This window comes from Bombina bombina, chromosome 5 (genome assembly GCF_027579735.1).
Source record: "Bombina bombina isolate aBomBom1 chromosome 5, aBomBom1.pri, whole genome shotgun sequence".
Lineage (NCBI taxonomy): Eukaryota > Metazoa > Chordata > Amphibia > Anura > Bombinatoridae > Bombina > Bombina bombina.
The window spans coordinates 719,735,876-719,759,236 of NC_069503.1; the positions used below are offsets into that span (position 1 = coordinate 719,735,876).

General features: G+C 36.2%; 1 protein-coding gene across 2 annotated transcripts in view; it reads left to right on the forward strand.

Moving 5' to 3' along the window:
- Nucleotides 1–23,361, forward strand: part of PHACTR1 (phosphatase and actin regulator 1) — a 723,510-nt gene that overhangs the window by 404,451 nt on the left and 295,698 nt on the right. The window lies entirely within an intron of this gene.

A 23,361-nucleotide genomic window follows, 5' to 3' on the forward strand; every position in this document is an offset into this window, starting at 1 on the left:
AATAAGAACTTATATAGGTCCTGCAACGATTTTCTATCTTGTATGTGATAAGCATCAGCAGTCCAATATGGCTCTCACACCCAGACTATTTTACTAGACAAATATGAAGATCACAGATAGAATAAGTATTTTCAATATTGAAAAGTCGAGTTTTCCATGTGTAGTAATCTTGTAAAGAATACACCAAATGCTGTGAGGACACTGCATGTAGTTTAGTATTTTCACTGGGATTAAGACACGCAGATGTAAACATTTATAATAACCTGTGAAAGGTTTCCATGCTTATACAAAGTGAAGAACAGCAGCAACAACATTCCACAATCCCAGACTAGATTGGTAAATTTTATATAGGAGTTGTGGAGAGAAGCATCTTGGTCTAGGTCATAAAATCCCAAGCATTTAATTTTCCCATATAAGAAACAGAGGCCTAGATTTGGAGTTTGGCGGTAGCCGTGGAAAACCAGCGTTAGAGGCTCCTAACGCTGGTTTTAGGCTACCGCCGGTATTTGGAGTCAGTCAGGAAAGGGTCTAACGCTCACTTTTCAGCCGTGACTTTTCCATACCCGCAGAACCCCTTACGTCAATTGCGTATCCTATCTTTTCAATGGGATCTTCCTAACTCCGGTATTTAGAGTCGTGTCCTGAAGCGAGGTTTAGAAATCTAACGACAAAACTCCAGCCGCAGAAAAAAGTCAGTAGTTAAGAGCTTTCTGGGCTACACGCCGGTTCATAAAGCTCTTAACTACTGTGCTCTAAAGTACACTAACACCCATAAACTACCTATGTACCCCTAAACCGAGGTCCCCCACATCGCCGCCACTCGATTACATTTTTTAACCCTAATCTGCCGACCGCCACCTACGTTTATCCTTATGTACCCCTAATCTGCTGCCCCTAACACCGACGACCCCTATATTATATTTATTAACCCCTAACCTGCCCCCCTCAACGTCGCCTCCACCTGCCTACACTTATTAACGACCCTAATCTGCCGAGCGGATCTCACCGCTACTATAATAAAGTTATTAACCCCTAATCCGCCTCACTCCCGCCTCAATAACCCTATAATAAATAGTATTAACCCCTAATCTGCCCTCCCTAACATCGCCAGACACCTAACTTCAATTATTAACCCCTAATCTGCCAACCGAATCTCGCCGCTATTCTAATAAATGGATTAACCCCTAAAGCTAAGTCTAACCCTAACACTAACACCCCCCTAAGTTAAATATAATTTAAATCTAACAAAATAAATTAACTCTTATTAAATAAATTATTCCTATTTTAAAGCTAAATACTTACCTGTAAATAAATCCTAATATAGCTACAATATAAATTATAATTATATTATAGCTATTTTAGGATTAATATTTATTTTACAGGTACTTTTGTAATTATTTTAACTATTTTAGCTATTAAATAGTTCTTAACTATTTAATAGCTAAAATAGTTAAATAATTACAAAATTACCTGTAAAATAAATCCTAACCTAAGTTACAATTAAACCTAACACTACACTATCAATAAATTAATTAAATAAAATACCTACAATTACCTACAACTAAACCTAACACTACACTATCAATAAATTAATTAAATACAATATCTACAAATAAATACAATGAAATAAACTAACTAAAGTACAAAAAATAAAAAAGAACTAAGTTACAAAAAATAAAAAAATATTTACAAACATAAGAAAAATATTACAAACAATTTTAAACTAATTAAACCTACTCTAAGCCCCCTAATAAAATAACAAAGACCCCCAAAATAAAAAAAATGCCCTACCCTATTTTAAATTACTATAGTTTCAAATCTCTTTTACTTACCAGCTCTGAACAGGGCCCTTTGCGGGGCATACCCCAAAGAATTCAGCTCTTTTGCCTGTAAAAAAAAACATACAATACCCCCCCCCAACATTACAACCCACCACCCACATACCCCTAATCTAACCCAAACCCCCCTTAAAATAAACCTAATCACTAAGCCCCCTGAAGATCTTCCTACCTTGTCTTCACCATGCCAGGTATGATCCGAATCGTTCCAGGCTCCGAAATCTTCATCTAAGCCCCAAGCGGGGGCTAGACATCCATCATCCGACGGCTGAAGAAGTCCTGAAGAGGCTCCAAAGTCTTCATCTATCCGGGAAGAAGAGTAGAATCCGGACCGGCAACCATCTTCTTCCAAGCGGCATCTTCTATCTTCATCCGATGAGGACCGGCTCCATCTTGAAGACCTCCACCGCGGACCCATCTTCTTCCGACGACGAATGATGAAGGATGAAGACTTTGGAGCCTCTTCTGGACTTCTTCAGCCATCGGATGATGGATGTCTAGCCCCCGCTTGGGCTTAGATGAAGATATCGGAGCCAGGACGGATCGGTGTGATACCCCGGTTGAGGGTGAAGAGAAGGTAGGAAGAAGTGTTAGGTTTATTTAAGGGGGGTTTGGGTTAGATTAGGGGTATGTGGGGTGGTGGGTTGTAATGTTGGGGGGGGTATTGTATGTGTTTTTTTTACAGGAAAAAGAGCTGAATTTCTTGGGGCATGCCCTGCATAGGGCCCTGTTCAGGGCTGGTAAGGTAAAAGAGCTTTGAACTTTTGTAATTTAGAATAGGGTAGGGCATTTTTTATTTTGGGGGGGCTTTGTTATTTTATTAGGGGGCTTAGAGTAGCTGTAATTAGTTTAAAATTGTTGTAATATTTTTTCTTATGTTTGTAAATATTTTTTTATTTTTGTAACTTAGTTCTTTTTTATTTTGTGTACTTTAGTTAGTTTATTTCAATTGTAGTTATTTGTAGGTATTGTATTTAATTTATTTATTGATAGTGTAGTGTTAGGTTTAATTGTAGGTAATTGTAGGTATTGTATTTAATTAATTTATTGATAGTGTAGTGTTAGGTTTAATTGTAACTTAGGTTAGGATTATTTTACAGGTAATTTTGTAATTATTTTAACTCATTTTAGCTATTAAATAGTTCTTAACTATTTAATAGCTATTGTACCTGGTTAAAATAAATACAAAGTTACCTGTAAAATAAATATTAATCCTAAAATAGCTATAATATAATTATAATTTATATTGTAGCTATATTAGGATTTATTTTACAGGTAAGTATTTAGCTTTAAATAGAATAATTTATTTAATAAGAGTTAATTAATTTCGTTAGATTTAAATTATAATTTAAGTTGAGGGGTGTTAGTGTTAGGGTTAGACTTAGCTTTAGGGGTTAATACATTTATTAGAGCTAGCGGTGAGCTCCAGTCGGCAGATTAGGGGTTAATGTTTGAAGTTAGGTGTCGGCGATGTTAGGGAGGGCAGATTAGGGGTTTAATACTATTTATTATAGGGTTAGTGAGGCGGATTAGGGGTTATAACTTTTATTATAATAGCGGTGCGGTCTCCGGTCGGCAGATTAGGGGTTAATAAGTGTAGGCAGGTGGAGGCGACTTTGTGGGCGGCAGATTAGGGGTTAATAAATATAATATAGGGGTCGGCGGTGTTAGGGACAGCACGTACATAGGGGATAATGTAAGTTAGCGGCGGTTTACGGAGCGGCAGATTAGGGTTAATAATAATATGCAGGGGTCAGCGTAGCGGGGGGCGGCAGAATAGGGGTTAATAAGTGTAAGGTTAGGGGTGTTTTAGACTCGGGGTACATGTTAGAGTGTTAGGTGCAGACGTAGGAAGTGTTTCCCCATAGCAAACAATGGGGCTGCGTTAGGAGCTGAACGCGGCTTTTTTGCAGGTGTTAGGTTTTTTTTCAGCTTAAACAGCCCCATTGTTTTTCTATGGGGGAATCCGTGCACAAGCACGTTTTTGAGGCTGGCCGCGTCGTAAGCAACTCTGGTATCGAGAGTTGAAGTTGCGTTTAAATATGCTCTTACGCTCCTTTTTTGGAGCCTAACGCAGCAGCCATTCTGTGGACTCTCAATACCAGAGTTATATTAAAGGTGTGGCCAGAAAAAAACCAGCGTTAGCTACGCGGGTCCGTTACCCGACAAAACTCTAAATCTAGCCGAGAGTTTTCAGAAAAACGAAAATTGAGACTTCACCTGTGTTGATACCTTCACTGGGATTAAGCCTAACAGCAGCAGATGTGAGGCTCCATAGGTTTTTTATACAGGTGTAGGTTCAAAAATTAAAACCAAGGCAAAACATGCCAAAATGCACCTCACATTTCCCAGACTATATGCCAAGCCACAGGATTACCTCCTCTCTTCACATGTACCCTGTTAAAGATGGTGAGGAAAGGGTCACTTCAGGGCTTTCCTTTCAGTTAGGTAAACAGTTCTGTTTCCCTTAAGTGTTTTCAGACAGGAACCCAAAAGGCATGTTTTCCCCACTTGTACCAAGGAGGTTTCCAACAACTCCTGAGATAAAGCACAGCCGTAATTAGCGTGAATGGATGGCGCCTTTATGGGGTGGAGGGGTCGATGGGTGATCTGGACAGGCTTATTCCCTGCATCAACAGGCACCAGGCGTTACTTTCCCCATGCCAAGGATTCAGCCACATGGAAGGAGCAGAACAGAGTGCAGCACAAACAGTAAAAACAAGTGGTACGTCATCGTTTTTGTGTGCATGTGTGGCTTCTGTGACTCCACCGTTAGTTGACTCCCTTTTTTTCACTTTAGTGTTCAGCTGTATACTTGGCAGCGGTTGCTGTTTGTTTGTTTTAGATAATAGTTAGTCGTTTGTTTATTTTTACAGCCTCATAGGTTTTTTTTTTTTTAATAAACTACACCTACACTTACATAGTTCTAAAACTATAGTTATGTCTGCTTCCCCCCACCCCACAAATTTATAGTTACTCTGGCTATTCCTGATTTTGCCCAGAGACTTAATTTGCGGTTTATCTCGTAAATACCTCTATTATCATTATTAACATCTTAAAACTTTAATAAAAATTCTAGTTTGCTCATATATGTTTTCAGTTATATTCAGGGTTCTTGTATAGCATGATTAAATGTATATTTTGATTGTTTCCCACCTTACATTATAAGTGTGGTTCAAGACAGACCCCTCTGTTTTTTTCTTATTGTACCCCTTTACATTATAATTGGATCATAAGAACTCTTCTTTTATCACTGTGGGAAAATCATTCCATTATATATTTTAGTTAACACTTATTACTATTATTGTTGATAACTTTGTTCTCCTCCTTTGCAGAACAATTTTCCAGATAGCTGAGGCCCCAAGAGTGGCTTCATTAGTTTGAGGAGTATAAATTAATGTAATTTTCAAATAAAAGTAAAAAATGAAGATAATATAGCCATTGAATACAGATTATATCTAGTTGCTCTTGGTAATCTAACCTATGATATCATCGTTAAGGTTCCATACCTATAATCCTTGTTAGTCTTTTCTTCCTACTATTATTGTTTGCATTACAATATGATTGTTTTTCTTGTTTTTTTTTAATCTTGACCTACTTATGTATAAATGCATATACTTGTCTGTCATTTACTATAGAATATGAGTTGATGATTATGAAACCCATCTGTACTGCACTTTACTTTGAGTACTTGGTAATATCCTCAATAAAAATATAATTAAAATAAAAAAAAAAATAGTGGGGGGCACTGTCTGGACTACTCTGACTAGTAAGGTACTGCAGCCTTCCATATTCACCAGCAGGTTGCTAGATACCCACCTACCTTATATCTGAAATACAGCCAGTACAAACAGTAGTGTGCAGCACTAATACTGTAGCCCTGTCGAGTATGTGCACAGTGTGGGCAGTGATTGTACACTACATCCTTTTATCAGTGAGCTATTTGAGAATGGAATAAGGATTGCTGTCAAAAATGCAAGTGTGTGTGATTCTTTATCATTGTACATAAATTGCTGACATACCAATACAAATCTAAATTTACTAAAAAAAATTAAGACTACAATACAAATCTTTAATTACAAATACAATGCAACATGGTTTAACCTGCCCTACAAGTGCTTGTCCCTGCCTTGTTTTTTTACAATAGTGTACTAAGGAATATTGATTTTGTCAATCAATTCTTCACAATTAATTGAAAGCAAAACAGACTGCTGTGACAGCAGAAGTCCTTCAGCAGAATGGGAACTAGCATTTTTAATGTTTACAGTGTTTTGACACATGCTGAAAGTGTAAAATGAATAAAAGTACCTTCCAAAAAAATAAATTGTAGTAACACAAAAAAATTGTATTGTAATATAGAATTGTATTTAAAAATACAATGTAAATTTAGATTTGTATTCGTACAATTGATAAAGATCACACACACATATGATGAGCAGTAATTATTCATTTGCTCATTTGTTAATTCGTTATAGTCATTTAAGTGTTTTCTTACATAATTACACTATATTAAACTTTATTAGCTAAACTGTAACAAAGCTAAAAAAAATAATAGTACTGCTTTTTTCCAGGTCATCGCAAATTCCAATAAAAAAATACAAAAAGAAAACTAAATATCCATATACAAGCACTGGTTGACATCCAGAAATGTATTTATTCCATGTCTAATATTGACCTTCAAACGACTTTTCTACTTGGATTTGCCTTCAATTATTTTTTAAGAGTGGAATAATGATAGAGTATGTTATTTTTAAATGATATAGAAGGATTTTTCTATTTTAAACTATTTTGGTTTCTATGTGCCAATTAAAAGAGACTGTAGTAATGTTATTTTCAAACCAGATATAATGGAATTTTAAAAGGACATTCATTAAATCGACCTAATCCACCATCCCCTACTTATTCTAATTATAATTACTTATATTTATCTGTATAAAACCCTCTTTACTACTTCTGTGACTGGCTATTGTCTTCTCATCCTACATTCATATGCACTAGTCTTTTGCTGTTGAGGAATCATACATATTCACATCCACATAAGTAAAATTATGTAGTCTGTGTTTTTGGTCAGAAACTGTGATTTATTTTTCCTTGACATTTTTAGAGCTACAACATATATGGTCACATTTTGGATATAATTATAAAATAAAATGCATTTTAATACTAAAAAAAACCTTTAGCCTTGGTACTTTTTTATTGCAGCCCCTACACCTAGGGTTGCCACCCTCTGCATTTTTTCCTGACACTTATGAGTTACACATGCTGCCAGGGGAGGAACATATATTTTGCTGTTCATCACCACTATTCATGTGATGTCCAGAGGCACAATACATGTTCTGCCCTGCTTAACCTGCAGCATGTGTAACTCATAAGTGTCCAGGAAAACATGTTGGAGGTGGGAAACCTATTTACACCTACATTTTTAGAAGCTACCCAGAAAATTGATAATCCAGCTATACATCTTTATACTGGCCAACAAATTGTTTTATATAGGGATGTACGTAGAAGACTCGGAAGAGTCAATTTCCATACCATAAGCTTCTCTCTTTCTCAAACATGTTCTTAAATTTCTATACATGAAATGGCCTAGGGCCCGATTCTAAAAAAAGCTCTCTGTGCTGGTGAGATTCTATAAGAATGGTGACATTCTTGAGCGAACGATCTTTTTCTTTCAACTTGTAATATGCGTGCCCTAAGAGCCATATTTACTGCATTCACATTCCCCTCACTGAGGAAACATGAGCATGGTTGTACTATTTGGTTGACAGAGTGGGCTGGAATGCTTTTGCAGACAAGTTTAAATACAGATCTCCTTTTAACAAACATTGTTTGTGTCTATTTGCACTTGTATATGAATACACAATATTAAAATCATATTTGCTGTGGGCTATTTCTAGAATTAAAATTCTGTATATGAAATAGGAGATAATTAATGCAAATACCCTGTACAACTATGGTTTATTCTAAAATGGAGGTTTTTTTCTCCATATTGCTGGTCTCATATTGCTTGAGCAGAGCCCCTGCAATACATAGGCTGTACACAGGAATTACCTGTCAAGACTTGATAAAGTGCTCTGAGTACCAGATATTTTGTTGTTGCAGTTAGGTGAATTATAAAAGCAGTCACAGCCATCTATGAATTGTTGCTTTGGTCTTGCATCTTGTAGCTCACTTGCAGCTGAGGCAATTGTCCACTTGGTTGATGAGATGGACAATTGTGGGTAAAGACAGAATTCTCTCTATAACCCTCACAATTCATTTACTGTACTTGGGTCTCATGGAGAAGATCTGGAGCACCTGTGTGACATATGTTTTTTTGTTTTTATTATACCATGGGACTATAAACAACTTTGAAGCCTTGTGATTAATAAATGTTAATAATTATAGTTTTCCTGTATGCACTTCTTTTGCCCAGTTAATTTTATATTCCTTTGCTAAAGACTTTACAATTCTTAAATAACTGTCAAAATATAATCACCTACTGTTTGATGTATTCTTGGTTCTGTTGGTTTTCAAAACAAGCAGTATTAATCAGGTGCGTACGTTTTAAGAGAATATACAGGTACTACAAAAAAGTTGCCCTGTATAGAGGCAATGCATGATAAACAATTGTTAATGAATATGTGTGATCCTACATTCAGGATAATCTAAAGATCCTTCTGAAAAAGCTATGTTTCTTTTAAATACAGTAACTAGGCTCATCATCTGCATTTGTCAGTAGACGTGAAGAAATGCACTACTAACTATCTTGCTATCTTGTGTTTTTCTTCATTTAAAGTCTGTCTGTCTAATCCCTTCAGCAGCCCTCTGATGTACTGCACCTGTTCTGGCCCCAAGCTGAACCATGGACATTTCCTGTAAGTAGCACAGTATGTTAACTTCTTTTGAGAGCCTTTCATGTAGGCCCTTTAAAAAGATCTCCTTCATTAAAAGACCAATTGATTAATTCTGATATTGGTACAGCTAAATCTAGTGGTCATAGGTTATATTTCATCTGCTAATAAAGGTTGTTACCCAAGTTTGGGTTGCTTTAGCTGCCAGCAACAACATCTTTTAAGGGGACAGCATTCTTTCGATTCTTACATTGGTAATTCATTTGATATTAATGGGTATTATACCTGCAATCAGTACATTGTGTAATTTATTTCATTAAGTGTCCGTTTGGCCTGTTATATGTGGGTTGAGACAACTAGGAGAGCTTGTGAGCGGATGAATGAGCATAAATCAGTATAAGGAGAAAGGAAACAGGGGCATCCAAATCCTATTATTTTGTTTCAGGCTGATCACCAAATTCTCATTTCTGTTTTCAAATAATTGAACAGTTATTTAGGCCAAGAAGGGGATGTAATAGGGAAAATTTGTTAAAAAGGAGAGAGGTTTTCAAGATTTACAAATTAGATACCCATGTACCCTAAAGGCCTTAATAGAGAACTGTACTGGTCAGTGTTTTTTTTAGCTTATATTGATAAATTAATATTATTTTGATATGCTCTTCTGGTCTGCTTTTACCTATGTATTTATTCAACTTTTTTTTCCTTTTTTTTTTTTTTAAATGAATGCTTTGTATTCTACTTTCTAGTGAGCTCCACTGGGTGTGCTGGTGCTGTGATAGTACGTAATAGGTAATTAACACCCCTGATTATTATACCTGTCTATATAAACCTGTGAATAATGGTGTTGTATACACATGATGAAGGGGTAACTAACCGAACTGTGTGTTTTCTGATGTTGCCAATCAAATGGTTACTTTATACTGTGTTGCTGCCTCCTTTGGATTCTTTCTATGATTATGGGGTTTTGCAGTCTCCCCTGCAGCGTGCATAGTTTATACATGTATGCTGGACTTTCTTTGTTTCTTCTGTCAACTTCTTGTTGCCAGACAGTCTATTTATACGTTTTCTTCAGATGGCATCATCAGTTTGTAAAGACAGGGCTTGGAAGACCCACTGTGTTCTTGATTTGGTAGTTAATGCTTAAAATCATAAACTCATCAAAAAACTCTTAACTATTTAAAAGAGAGAGGTTTAATCCTGAATATTTATGTTTACTATTGTGGTTTCTTTATATGTTTACTATTTTCTTTGTTAATGACATTATTTTCTTTTTATTCATAACAGAACTATGCAGCTTAGTGTGGCCCTGGTTTTCATTGTTGTTATAAACTGTGTCAAGTGGTGGTAAAGTGGTAACAAGTATCTCAGTTAACATCTTTGGAATTGTTTTTGATACCACCAGTTGACACAGTTTACAACAGCAATGCAAATTAGACATAAGACAGTTGTTGTCTGCCATTTCATCTTGTCAAATGTTCTGAATCTTCACATTGTTGCATTGTCTACGTTAGACCAAGGCACAATGTGCTTAAAGGGACAGTCTACCATAGAATTGGTTATTGTTTTAAAAGATAGATAATCCCTTTATTACCCATTCCCCTGTTTTGCATAACCAACACAGTTATATTAATGTACTTTTTACCTCTGTGATTACCTTGTATCTAGGAACCCTTCTTCCAGCCCCCTGATCACATGACCTGTGACTGTTTAGTATCTATTGTATTTTATTTAGCATTGTGTTGTGCTAGATCTTAAGGGACATTATACACTCATTTTTCTTTGCATAAATGTTTTGTAGATAATCTATTTATATAGCCCATAAAGTTTTTTTTTTTAATTAATGTATACGTTTTGCTTATTTTTAAATAACATTGCTCTGATTTTCAGACTCCTAAACCAAGCCCCAAAGTTTATGTGAATACCGTCAGCTACCTTCTCCAGCTTGCTCCTGTTTGTGTAAAGGGTCTTTTCATATGCAAAAGCAAGGGGGAGGGGGGGGAGTGTCTTATTTGCCACTTGCAGTGGCTTTCCAGCTACCTTTTCAACAGAGCCAAAGTGCAGCTTCTAAGTAAGTTTTTAAACAGTTTTATACTGGATTTTTATATCAGTATCTGTGCATATTATTCTTTATAGTAGTGTCCTATTACATGCAGTTATATGAAAATGAGTGTATATACTGTCCCTTTAAAATAACTTTCTGTGCTGAACACAGTGTATCTATATGGCCCACGTGTACTTTCTGTCTCTTTGTGTTGAAAAGAGATTTAAAAAGCATGTGATAAGAGGGCAGCCCTCCAAAGCCTTAGAAATTAGCATATGAGCCTACCTATGTTTAGTTTAAACTAAGAATACCAAGAGAAAAAAGCAAAATTTGATGATAAAAGTAAATTGGAAAGGTCGATTAAAATTAAAAGTCCTATCTAAATAATGAAAGTTTAATTTATTACGTTGACTGTCACCACACCATGAGCCATTTCCAATTTGGAAGTTAGCTCCTGATTGTATAAAGGACAGCTCATAGGTTCCAGTAAGAAACTCACTTGCACATCAAAAGAAACAACAGTATTTTTTGCAGCTAAATATCCTGCCAAATAGACCTTATGTAAAAGTGCCAGAGAGAACAAAATGCAGAAAGGTGTTTGAAAAACACTGAAGTGCTTGATTGAAAAAGTAAATACTTAAAAGAATACATTATATAAAATCAAAATAGTTTTGAGGGCTAGAACTTTTAAATCTTTGACATTAAAAAGTCTCTCAGAGGGATCATGATGCCTCATGACATCTGGTGCGATAAGGGGGACAAGTCCTGTTCACATTGTATATAGGTTCCTTGTGAACTATTGAAGTATTAATGCAGGAGACACGGGTGGCTGATCTTGTGGTGAAGTGGGCCGTGGAGGAGACAAGCCGGCAGTGGTGAGAGTGGTATCAGGAGGAAAGTGCCGCTGGTGGGATTGAGGGATTTTCATACTAGACTTTTCAAGTTCTTGGCTAGATTGAGGAGACTTCTCTTTTGAAGCAAAGTCTACCATGCCACAAATTGATCTTCCCCCTGCAGGATGGACAATCACTATACCACAAATTGCAGCTTACCTGGGAAGGAATGTTGGCCCCCCCAGTGCTGTTTTAAAGTGAGGGTAGATCATCACCTTCAACCAGATGCCGGCTAAAGTACTGAGTAAATAGCTTGGCTATTATATTTGAATAAAAAGTACCCCTTATGAAGTAGAAGGGGTTAAATGATGACCTTAATTTAAAGGTACTATTCTATTATTTTTTTGTTGTTAATTTATATTCTCTATTTTATAAAACTTTCAATTAAGAAAGAGTAAAAGCTGCTCTGCATCTGCTTCAAAGAGTTTAATATTGATTACTTTATTTGATGGATACGTTTTTAACAAAATGCAATAGATGATCTTCAGAATCTATAACCCAGAGAGAGAAAAACATAATTTATGGTAAGAACTACCTGATAAATTCATTTCTTTCATATTAGCAAGAGTCCATGAGCTAGTGACGTATGGGATATACATTCCTACCAGGAGGGGGCAAAGTTTCCCAAACCTCAAAATGCCCTACAAATACACCCCTCACCACACCCACAAATCAGTTTAACGAATAGCCAAGAAGTGGGGTGATAAGAAAAAAAGTGTGAAAGCATAAAAAATAAGGAATTGGATAATTGTGCTTTATACAAAAAAATCATAACCACCACAAAAAAGGGTGGGCCTCATGGACTCTTGCTAATATGAAAGAAATTAATTTATCAGGTAAGTTCTTACATAAATTATGTTTTCTTTCATGTAATTAGCAAGAGTCCATGAGCTAGTGACGTATCGGATAATGACTACCCAAGATGTGGATCTTTCCACGCAAGAGTCACTAGAGAGGGAGGGATAAAATAAAGACAGCCAATTCCGCTGAAAAATAATCCACACCCAAAATAAAGATTAAATGAAAAAAACTGAAATTATAAGCAGAAGATTCAAACTGAAACAGCTGCCTGAAGTACTTTTCTACCAAAAACAGCTTCAGAAGAAGAAAACACATCAAAATGGTAGAATTTAGTAAAAGTATGCAAAGAAGACCAAGTTGCTGCTTTGCAAATCTGATCAACCGAAGCATCATTCCTAAACGCCCAGGAAGTATAAACTGACCTAGTAGAATGAGCTGTAATCCGTTGAGGCGGAGTTTTACCCGACTCAACATAAGCATGATGAATTAAAGATTTCAACCAAGATGCCAAAGAAATGGCAGAGGCCTTCTGACCTTTCCTAGAACCAGAAAAGATAACAAATAGACTAGAAGTCTTTCGGAAATTCTTAGTAGCTTCAACATAATATTTCAAAGCTCTAACTACATCCAAAGAATGCAATGATCTCTCCTTAGAATTCTTAGGATTAGGACACAATGAAGGAACCACAATTTCTCTACTAATGTTGTTAGAATTCACAACCTTAGGTAAAAATGTAAAAGAAGTTCGCAACACCGCCTTATCCTGATGAAAAATCAGAAAAGGAGACTCACAAGAAAGAGCAGATAATTCAGAAACTCGTCTGGCAGAAGAGATGGCCAAAAGGAACAAAACTTTCCAAGAAAGTAATTTGATGTCCAATGAATGCATAGGTTCAAACGGAGGAGCTTGAAGAGCCCCCAGAACCAAATTCAAACTCCAAGGGGGAGAAATTGACTTAATGACAGGTTTTATACGAACCAAAGCTTGTACAAAACAATGAATATCAGAAGATTAGCAATCTTTCTGTGAAAAAGAAACAGAAAGAGCAGAGATTTGTCCTTTCAAGGAACTTGCAGACAAACTTTATCCAAACCATCCTGAAGAAACTGTAAATTCTCGGAATTCTAAAAGAATGCCAGGAAAAATGATGAGCAAGACACCAAGAAATATAAGTCTTTCCAGACTCTATAATATATCTCCCCTAGATACCAGATTTACGAGCCTGTAACATAGTATTAATCACAGAGTTCAGAGGAAACCTCTTTGACTAAGAATCAACGCGTTCAATCTCCATACCTTTAATTTAAGGATTTGAGATCCTGATGGAAAAAAGGACCTTGCGACAAAAGGTCTGGTCTTAATAGGAAGAGTCCCACGGTTGGCAAGAGGCCATCCTGACAAGATCCGCATACCAAAAACCTGTGAGGCCATGCTGGAGCTACCAGCAGAACAACGCGAGCATTCCTTTAGGAATCTTGGAGATTACTCCTTGGAAGAAGAACTAGTGGCGGAAAGATATAGGCCCAGGGTGATACTTCCAAGAAGTGACAATGCCCTCCACTGCTTCCGCTTGAGGATCCCTGGATCTGGACAGATACCTGGGAAATTTCTTGTTTAGATGAGAGGCCATCAGATCTATTTTCTGGAAGGTCCCCACATTTGAACAATCTGAAGAAAAAACCTCTGGGTGAAGAGACATTTGCCCGGATTGTAAACGTTTGGCGGCTGAGATAATCCGCCTTCCCAATTGTCTATACCTGGGATATGAACCGCAGAGAAACTAGACAGGAGCTGGATTCCGCCCATACCAGAATTTCGAGATACTTCCTCATAGCCAGAGGACTGTGAGTCCCTCCTTGATGATTGATGTATGCCACAGCTGTGACATTGTCTGTCTGAAAACAAATGAACGATTCTCTCTTTAGAAGAGGCCATGACTGAAGAGCTCTGAAAATTGCACGGAGTTTCCAAAATATTGATCGGTAATCTCACCTCCTGAGATTCCCAAACCCCCTGTGCTGTCAGAGACCCCCACAAACAGCTCCCCAACCTGTCAGACTTGCATCTGTTGAAATTACAGTCCAGGTCGGAAGAACAAAAGAAGCCCCCTGAAGCTAAACGATGGTGATCTGTCCACCACATCAGAGAGTGTCGTACAATTGGTGTTAAAGATATTAATTGAGAATATCTTTGTGTAATCCTGCACCACTGGTTCAGCATACAGAGCTGAAGAGGGTCGCATGTGAAAACAAGCAAAGGGGGATCGCGTCCGATGCTCTGCATTCATAAGACCTAGAATTCCATGCATAAAGCTACCGAAGGAGGGAATGATCGTGACTGAAGGTTTCGACAAGCTGATATCAATTTTAGACGTCTCTTGTCCGTTAGTGACAGAGTCATGGACACTGAATCTATCTGGAAACCTAAAAAGGTTACCCCTTGTCTGAGGAATCAATGAACTTTTTGGTAAATTGATCTCCAACCATGATCCTTGAAGAAACAATACAAGTCAATTCGTATGAGATTCTGCTAAATGTGCAAGACTGAGCAAGTACCAAGATATCGTCCAAATAAGGAAATACCACAATACCCTGTACTCTGATTACAGGACAGAAGGGCACCGAGAACCTTTGTAAAAATTCTTGGAGCTATAGCTAGGCCAAACGGTAGAGCCACAAACTGGTTTAATGCTTGTCTAGGAAAGAGAATCTCAGAAACTGAAAGTGATCTGGATGAATCGGAATATGCAGATATGCATCCTGTAATCCTATTGTGGACATATAATGCTCTTTCTGAACAAAAGGCAGGATAGGTCCTTATAGTTACCATCTTGAATGTTGGTATCCTTACATAACGATTCAATATTTTTAGATCCAGAAACTGGTCTGAAGGAATTCTCCTTCTTTGGTACAATGAAGAGATTTGAATAAACCCCAGTCCCTGTTCCAGAACTGGAACTGGCATAAATACTCCTGCCAACTCTAGATCTGAAAACACATTTCAGAAATGCTTGAGCCTTCGCTGGGTTTACTGGGACAACGGGAAAGAAAAAATCTCTTTGCAGGAGGCCTTATCTTGAAGCCATTCTGTACCCTCTGAAACAATGTTCTGAATCACAAAGATTGTGAACGAATTGATCCACAAATTTCTTTGAAAAACGTAATCCCTGCCCCCTACCAGCTGAGCTGGAATGGAGGGCCGCACCTTCATCGTGACTTTGGGACGTGGTTTTGGTTTTCTAAAAGGCTTGGATTTATTCCAGACTGGAGTTGTTTCCAAACTGATACGCTCCTGAGGATGAAGGATCAGGCTTTTGTTCCTTGTTGTGACGAAAGGAGACGAAAACGAGTATTAGACCCTAAATTTACCTTTAGATTTTTATCCTGTGGTAAAAAAGTTCCTTTCCTCCCAGTAACAGCTTGAGATAATAGAATCCAACTGAGAACCAAATAATTTATTACCCTGGAAAGAACGGAAAGCAGAGTAGACTTAGAAGACATATCAGCATTCCAAGTTTTAAGGCCATAAAGCTCTTCTAGCTAAGATAGCTAGAGACATATACCTGACATCAAACTCTAATGATATCAAAGATGGCATCACAAATAAAATTATTAGCGATGTTGAAGAAGAAGAATAATGCTATGAGAATTATGATCTGTTACTTGTTGCGCCTAAAGCTTCTAACCAAACAAGTTGAAGCTGCAGCAACATCCGCTAAAGATATAGCAGGTCCTAAGAAGATTACCTGAACACAAGTAAGCTTTTCTTAGAAAGGATTCAATTTTCCTATCTAAAGGATCCTTAAAGGAAGTACCATCTGCCGTAGGAATAGTAGTACGCTTAGCAAGAGTAGAGACACGCCCATCAACCTTAGGGATTTTGGCCCCCAAAATTCTAATCCTGTCAGATGGCACAGGATATAATTGCTTAAAAGGTTTAGAAGGAGTAAAAGAATTACCCCAAATTATTCCATTCCTGGAAATTACTTCAGAAATAGCACCAGGGACAGGAAATACTTCCTGGAATAACTACAGGAGATTTAAAAACCTTATCTAAACGTTTAGATTTAGTATCAAGAGGACTAGAATCCTCAATTTCTAATGCAATTAGGACTCTTTAAGTAAAAGAACGAATAAATTCCATTTTAAATACATATGAAGATTATCAGCATCAACCCTCTGAGACAGAATCCTCTGAATCAGAAGAACTACATATCATTATCATGAAATGATGATGTTCATTTAAAAATTCATCTGAAAAATGAGAAGTTTTAAAAGACTTTTTACGTTTACTGGAAGGAGGAATAACAGACCATAGCTTCTTAATGGATTAGAAACAAAATCTCTTATGTTATCAGGAACACCTCTGAATATTAGATGTTGATGGAACAGCAACAGGTAATGTAACAGTACTAAAGGAAATATTATCTGCATTAACTAGTTTGTCATGACAAACAGTACAAACAACAGCTGGAGGAACAGATACCCAAAAGTTTACAGCAGACTACACTTAGCTTTGGTAGCTCCAGCACCCGGCAGCCGATTTTCCAGAAGTATCTTCTGACTCAGCTTCAACGTGGGACATCTTTGCAATATGTAATAGAAAAAAACAACATATAAAGCAAAATTGATCAAAATTCCCTTAAATGACAGTTTCAGGGAATAGGAAAAAAATGCAGTGAATAAAGCTTCTAGCAACCAGAAGCCAAAAATAATGAGACTTAAATAATGTGGAGACAATAGTGACGCCCATATTTTTTAGCGCCAAAAAAGACGCCCACATTATTTGGCGGCCTAAATGCTTTTGGGCGCCAAAAATGACGCCACATCCGGAACGCCGACACTTTTGGCGCAAAAGAACGTCAAAAATGATGCAACTTCCGGCGACACGTATGACGCGGGAAACAGAAAATAATTTTGAGCCAAAAAAGTCCGCGCCAAGAATGACGCAATAAAACTGAAGCATTTTCAGCCCCCGCGAGCCTAACAGCCCACAGGAAAGTCAAATTTTTAAGGTAAGAAAAAAATGAATTAATCATATGCATTATCCCAAATATGAAACTGACTGTCTGAAATAAGGAATGTTGAACATCCTGAGTCCAAGCAAATAAATGTTTGAATACATATATTTAGAACTTTATATAAAGTGCCCAACCATAGCTTAGAGGTGTCACCAGAAAATAAGACTTACTTACCCCAGGGACACTCATCTACATGTAGTAGAAAGCCCAAACCAGTACTGAAACGAGAATCAGTAGAGGAATGGTATATATAAGAGTATACTCGTCGATCTGAAAAGGGAGGTTAAGAGAATGAATCTCTACGAGCCGATAACAGAGAACCTATGAAATAGACCCCGTAGAAGGAGTCACTCGCATTCCAAATAGGCAATACTCTCCCTCACATCCCTCTGAACATTCACTGCACGCTGAGAGGAAAACGGGCTCCAACCTGTGCGCGAGCGCATATCAACGTAGAATTAGCACAAAACTTACTTCCACCACCTCCTAGGAGGCAAAGTTTGTAAAACTGATTTGTGGGTGTGGGTGAGGGGTGTATTTGTAGGCATTTTGAGGTTTGGGAACTTTGCCCCTCCTGGTAGGAATGTATATCCAATACGTCACTAGCTCATGGACTCTTGCTAATTACAATGAAAGAAATTAAGAGGTATTGCAACTAACAAAATGGATACCTGTACCTCTCTGTCTTAACTATGACTTGGATTTACAACATCCAATTGTCTCCTCAAATGTTCTCAGTTTTTTGTTACCTAAGATGGAAGGTGTACAAAAAAAGGTATAGACTTAAGGAAGAAGGTTAAACAATTTTAAAATGAGAGTAACAGAATTGGAGCAAAGGGTATCTAATTTGGAGGACTACCATACATTAACATTTAATAAAATAAAGTAAACATTTTGTTTAGTTAGTAAATCAAATTCTATTGGAGGGCCAGAAGATATAAATGAGGGGTAATAATTTGAGATTAAGGGACATGAAACCCACATTTTTTCTTTCATGAGTTAGAAAGATCATGCAATTCAAACATCTTTCTAATTGACTTCTATTATCTAATTTACTTAATTCTCTTGATATCCTTTGCTGAAAAGCATACCTAGATAGGCTCAGTGGCTGTTGATGTTTGTAGCTGCACATAGATGCTTCGTGTGATTGGCTCACCCATGTGCAGTGCTATTTCTTCAACAAAGGATATCTAGAAAATGAAACAAATTTAGATAATAGAAGCCAATTGAAAAGTGGTTAAAATTGTATTCTCTACCCTGATTCATGAAAGAAACATGTTTGGGTTTACTGTTCCCCTTTAACAAGCCTCAATGAAAGCATGAAACCTGAATAACCTTTACAAATTTGTGGAGAAACAATTACCAGTAATTGCTAATGTCCTCAATCTTGAATCTGACCCACTAGTTTGTGGAGAGAGTACATAGAATGGCAAAGGGAAAAGATAACAATTCTACCTTTTCTTTTTTATTTATAAGAATTCTGAATTTTCAGGCAAAGATGAAGATTTGAGAGAGTTACCCCAAACTTACTGATACTTTTATGTTTCAGATTCATCAGTTAATTATATTTCAAGACTTATGATATTTTTTCTATAAATCTATTTAGCAGACTTGATATTTTTTAATGAATCCTTTTTTTTTGTTCTTTTTCACTGGATTTTTTTTTTTCTTTCTCTTTTTTGTCACAAGAGACCTAGATCTTAAAAGCTAAAGAATCACAATAAGATAACTGTAATTTGAACTCATAGGTCCATAAGGTTAGGCAGCCATATTGTTTTTTGCAACAAATTTTGAGAAACGCTTAATCTTTAGCTCGGAACTGCTTATGTTACAACTTTGAAACTTGCTGTGCTCAATGCTGCTGATGACCTAGATTTTCTTCTTAAACTGCTTATGTTGCAACTTGAAACTTGCTTTGCTCAGTGCTAATATGACCTAGATTTGCTATTGCTCAAGAGAAGTGGCCTCGGTCACATGATGTGGGCAGCCATCTTGCATTTTGCAAACATTTTTCAAACATCTTCTTCTCTTAAACAGCTTAGTTCAATGAAGCGCAATTTTGCACATATGCTCCTTGTAAGGTCCTCTACCAAGTTGTTCACACTGTGATTTTTTCCATAATCAACATGGCTGCCGCGAGACATTAACCTTTTTATCAAAGTTTTATTGTGTAACTTTGCATTTATGCACTATTTTTACACTTTTCAACTATATTACAGTGCTAGTAGACACATGAATTACCCATAGCCATGGCCCCCAAAGACAATATTGTGGTCAAAGTTCGCATTGCGCAGTCGTCTTCGTGAAACAAAACACTTTTCAAATTTTTATGAAACTTCGAGCAAATTGTAGGAGGTCTAATGGTTGAGCATTATTGTGTGCAATTTGAAAGCCATACAATACACTGGGTGGTGGGCCATTTGGTTTCGTATGCTCTGTTTTTAAAAGCTACAAAAAATCTTCTTCCTCCAAAACCTCTTATGACACTTGTGTGAAATTTGGTTTATAGAAATTATCTTATGACCAATATTCAGATTTGTTCAAGAGAATTCAATCAGTCATGTGGTTTGGCAGCCATTTTGAATTGTTCGATAATGCTTAACAATATTTTAAAATTAATAATAAAATGTTGGGAAAAGCCGACAGTTGTCATGAGGAAGCAGCTAGTGCTACAATCAACACAGGGATACTTTCCCAACATCACTGACAGTGGATCAGATGCTGGATCACTCGGATGAAAAGGCTAGATACATTGTGCAATGCTCAACTTACATCATCACAGAGACTGCCCTGGCTGAGGAATACCAGTGGGACAGTGTAAATCTACCTTGGATCCAAGATACTGGGTACCTTTACTACATAGGGGATTAGATCTGGTATGGATTAAAGGTTTTCACAAGCCATATCCCTATGTTACCGACAGCATGAGACCTCACCTCGCAGGGCAAGGGAATCAGCTGAAGTATGATCAGAACCGCCGTGAGGCCAATAACGCTGTTATTTGTTTAGAACCACTTTTCACATTCGAAGGGAATGTGAACATATTCTATTGTATAGTTTGATAAGTATTTCCCTGTAATGTTCTTGCTATCGATGGTCTGATCGTTTCTGTTTAGGTCTGACCATATCTATTATTAAATCCACTGTGTAAACTCATTAATATTGCTGCTTAAGACTCTGTGTATTTCATTATCTCGTGTCACACTTAAATCTATATTTGAACCTTGGGCTATTGCCTCATGCTTTGACTGAATCACATATACTGCTAAAAACTCCAGCCCATAACTGTCCTTATAATACATATTGAAAGCAACTTAATATGAAATGAATAAACATTCTCTAACTTGTTTTAGGTTTTATAGCCTTGTTGGCTGTTATAATATGTTTTTTGTTATGTTCTCATGCTTCCATATCCTCAAATTTATAATGAAATAGTAATCTAGCGATCAATGTGTCATTAGGTAGGTGTTTTGCCCTACTCTGTTTCAACACTAATTTATAAGCCCAAAAAACTGTTCTGGGACTCTTTAACTCATTTTGTGGTTACCGTAGCTTAGTGGCTGTTGTAAGTCACAGAGATCTCTAATCATATACACACCTTTTACATGAGCACTGAAAGGGGTCTCATAACGTAGACTTTCTTAATATATGAATGCATTGTCCTTAAGGGCTCCAAGGCTCTAATACAGAAAAACTATATTTAACTCTTTATTTCGTAGAACCTAGTAACTAAAATTTAAGATTGTAATAACTCCACATACCATGTATTTGCTGAGGGGGACGTAGCTTTTTGAATCTTTGCCTTCTATAAAGTCTTCAATAGCTAACATGAGAAACACTCTTTGAATCCATTATTGCTGCTCTTTTAGTAGTACACTTGTTTAATTTGTTTGTTTGATGTTATTAAAAAATTGAGACACATTGGTCCCTTCCCCAGATTAAGAAATATCATAATATTCCTAGATTTTCTATACTATCTTGAAAAACGGCACTTATGATATTCAGTGTTGATATGGTTTTCACTTATGAGCTGTATGTTTCTTTTATCTAATACTGTCTGTGTATTTTTGGCTGATCTGCAAATCACACTCATATATCATGGTTTGCCATGGGGGAAATTACTGTATAATTATACAACATGACTACTCTTTGTCTCTAAATAAAAATAATTTAAAAAAAAAATTCTTTCCCTAGATATTTATGTAATTCCACCCAGTTTAAACCATTCTTAGAGGTGAAATGGATAGGAGGGGTTTTTTAGACAATAATAAAGAACATTTTAAATAATCCAAACTTATATGGGAGATAGCTAAAACAGTCTTGAGAGGGAAGATATCAGGATATCTTAAAACTAGGAATAGACCAGAATATGAAATATCTGACCTCTCTAAACCTAGAAATAGAATTAACATATAAAAAACTATTTAGAAAACCCTTAAAAAAACCATTTTATAATGTTAAAAAAGGAGGAGATGCTTGTAACAGCAAGCATCTAAAACATCAAATAGACCTAAAAAGTAAATTTTGAAAATAAATCAGTGAGGTTCTTAGCAAAAATGATTAAAAAAAACGAGTCCTCTAGATATATACACTCTTTAAAAGTTAATAATAAAGTTATTACTAATGATAAAGAGATTGGGGAATGAAATCATAAAAAATAATACTTCTCTTATTACATTGATTATGTTCTTTGATAACGTTAAAGATCCTACCCTTGGCAACATGTAGAAATTCCATAACTTAATTCAGAACAAGATGATTTGTTAAATACTTCTTCTCAAAGGATGAAATAATAAAGACTATTGATTAATTTGCAAGTCCATAAAGCAGCAGGCCCAGGCGATTTTCCCATTTAATTTTTTATAATGTACTAAAGATTATATGGTGCCTATACTGGAGAAACTTTATGAAACATATGATCTTAATTCAATAAAACCATCTATTCAAATTTCTCAAGCTAAAGTAATATTAATTCCTAATTCTAAAAAAAGACACATTTATTGATTAGTTCATATCGATCCATCTTGCTCTTAAATGCGGACTATAAGGTTTTGATGAAGATTTAATCTAATATAATTATAAGGTATTACCTTATACATTCAGAGCAGGCTGGCTTTATTCAGGCACACTCTGACTACAGAAAACAAGACATATTCTTCATATTGGTAAACAATCACTGGGAGGACCATAAGTGGATAAAAATAAACTCTCAATTGGAACTTTGTTGGTATCATTAGAAGCCGTAAAAGTTTTTGGTAAGGTAGAATGTCCCCGCATTTATTTAAAAAACATTAATTCAATTAAATTTTAAGGGTGCTTTTTAACTTTATACAAAATATTTTCTCTTCTGTCTGGGCTTCTATTTTAGTAAATAATGGTTCTCCCATCTAGATTCAAACTTAAGAGGTACAAGGCAAAGCTGTCCCCTTTTCTCTCTTTCTTTTTAACCCTTATGTTAGACTGTTTTAGCTTGCAACTTAAAATGCTATTTAATAACCATGATGAAAGACTCCCAATTGTTATTTGCTGATGACGTGTTACTCTGTTAGAGATCCAAAGAAAATGTTTTCCATCATTTTAAATGTGATACAGGAAAATATGTTTCTGGATATAAAATTAACCTAGAGAAATCAGAATTTATGTGGCTAAGTAAAAATAATGAAGAAGCAAATGTTATAAATGTCGCTGAACATTAAAAAACATATTACGTATTTGGGTATAAATATAACAAGAAATCCCACAAAAATTGTATGAGGCTAACATATTATTGTAATTATTGAAGAAGAAATTAGAAAGGGATCTCATGAAATGGAGGGAAACATTCCTTGTCTGGCAGAATAAATCTACTTAAAATTAATATTTTACCTCAAATGTTATACCTTTTACAGAAGTTCCCATTAAAGATAATTAAGCCGATATTAGAAAGATTCATAA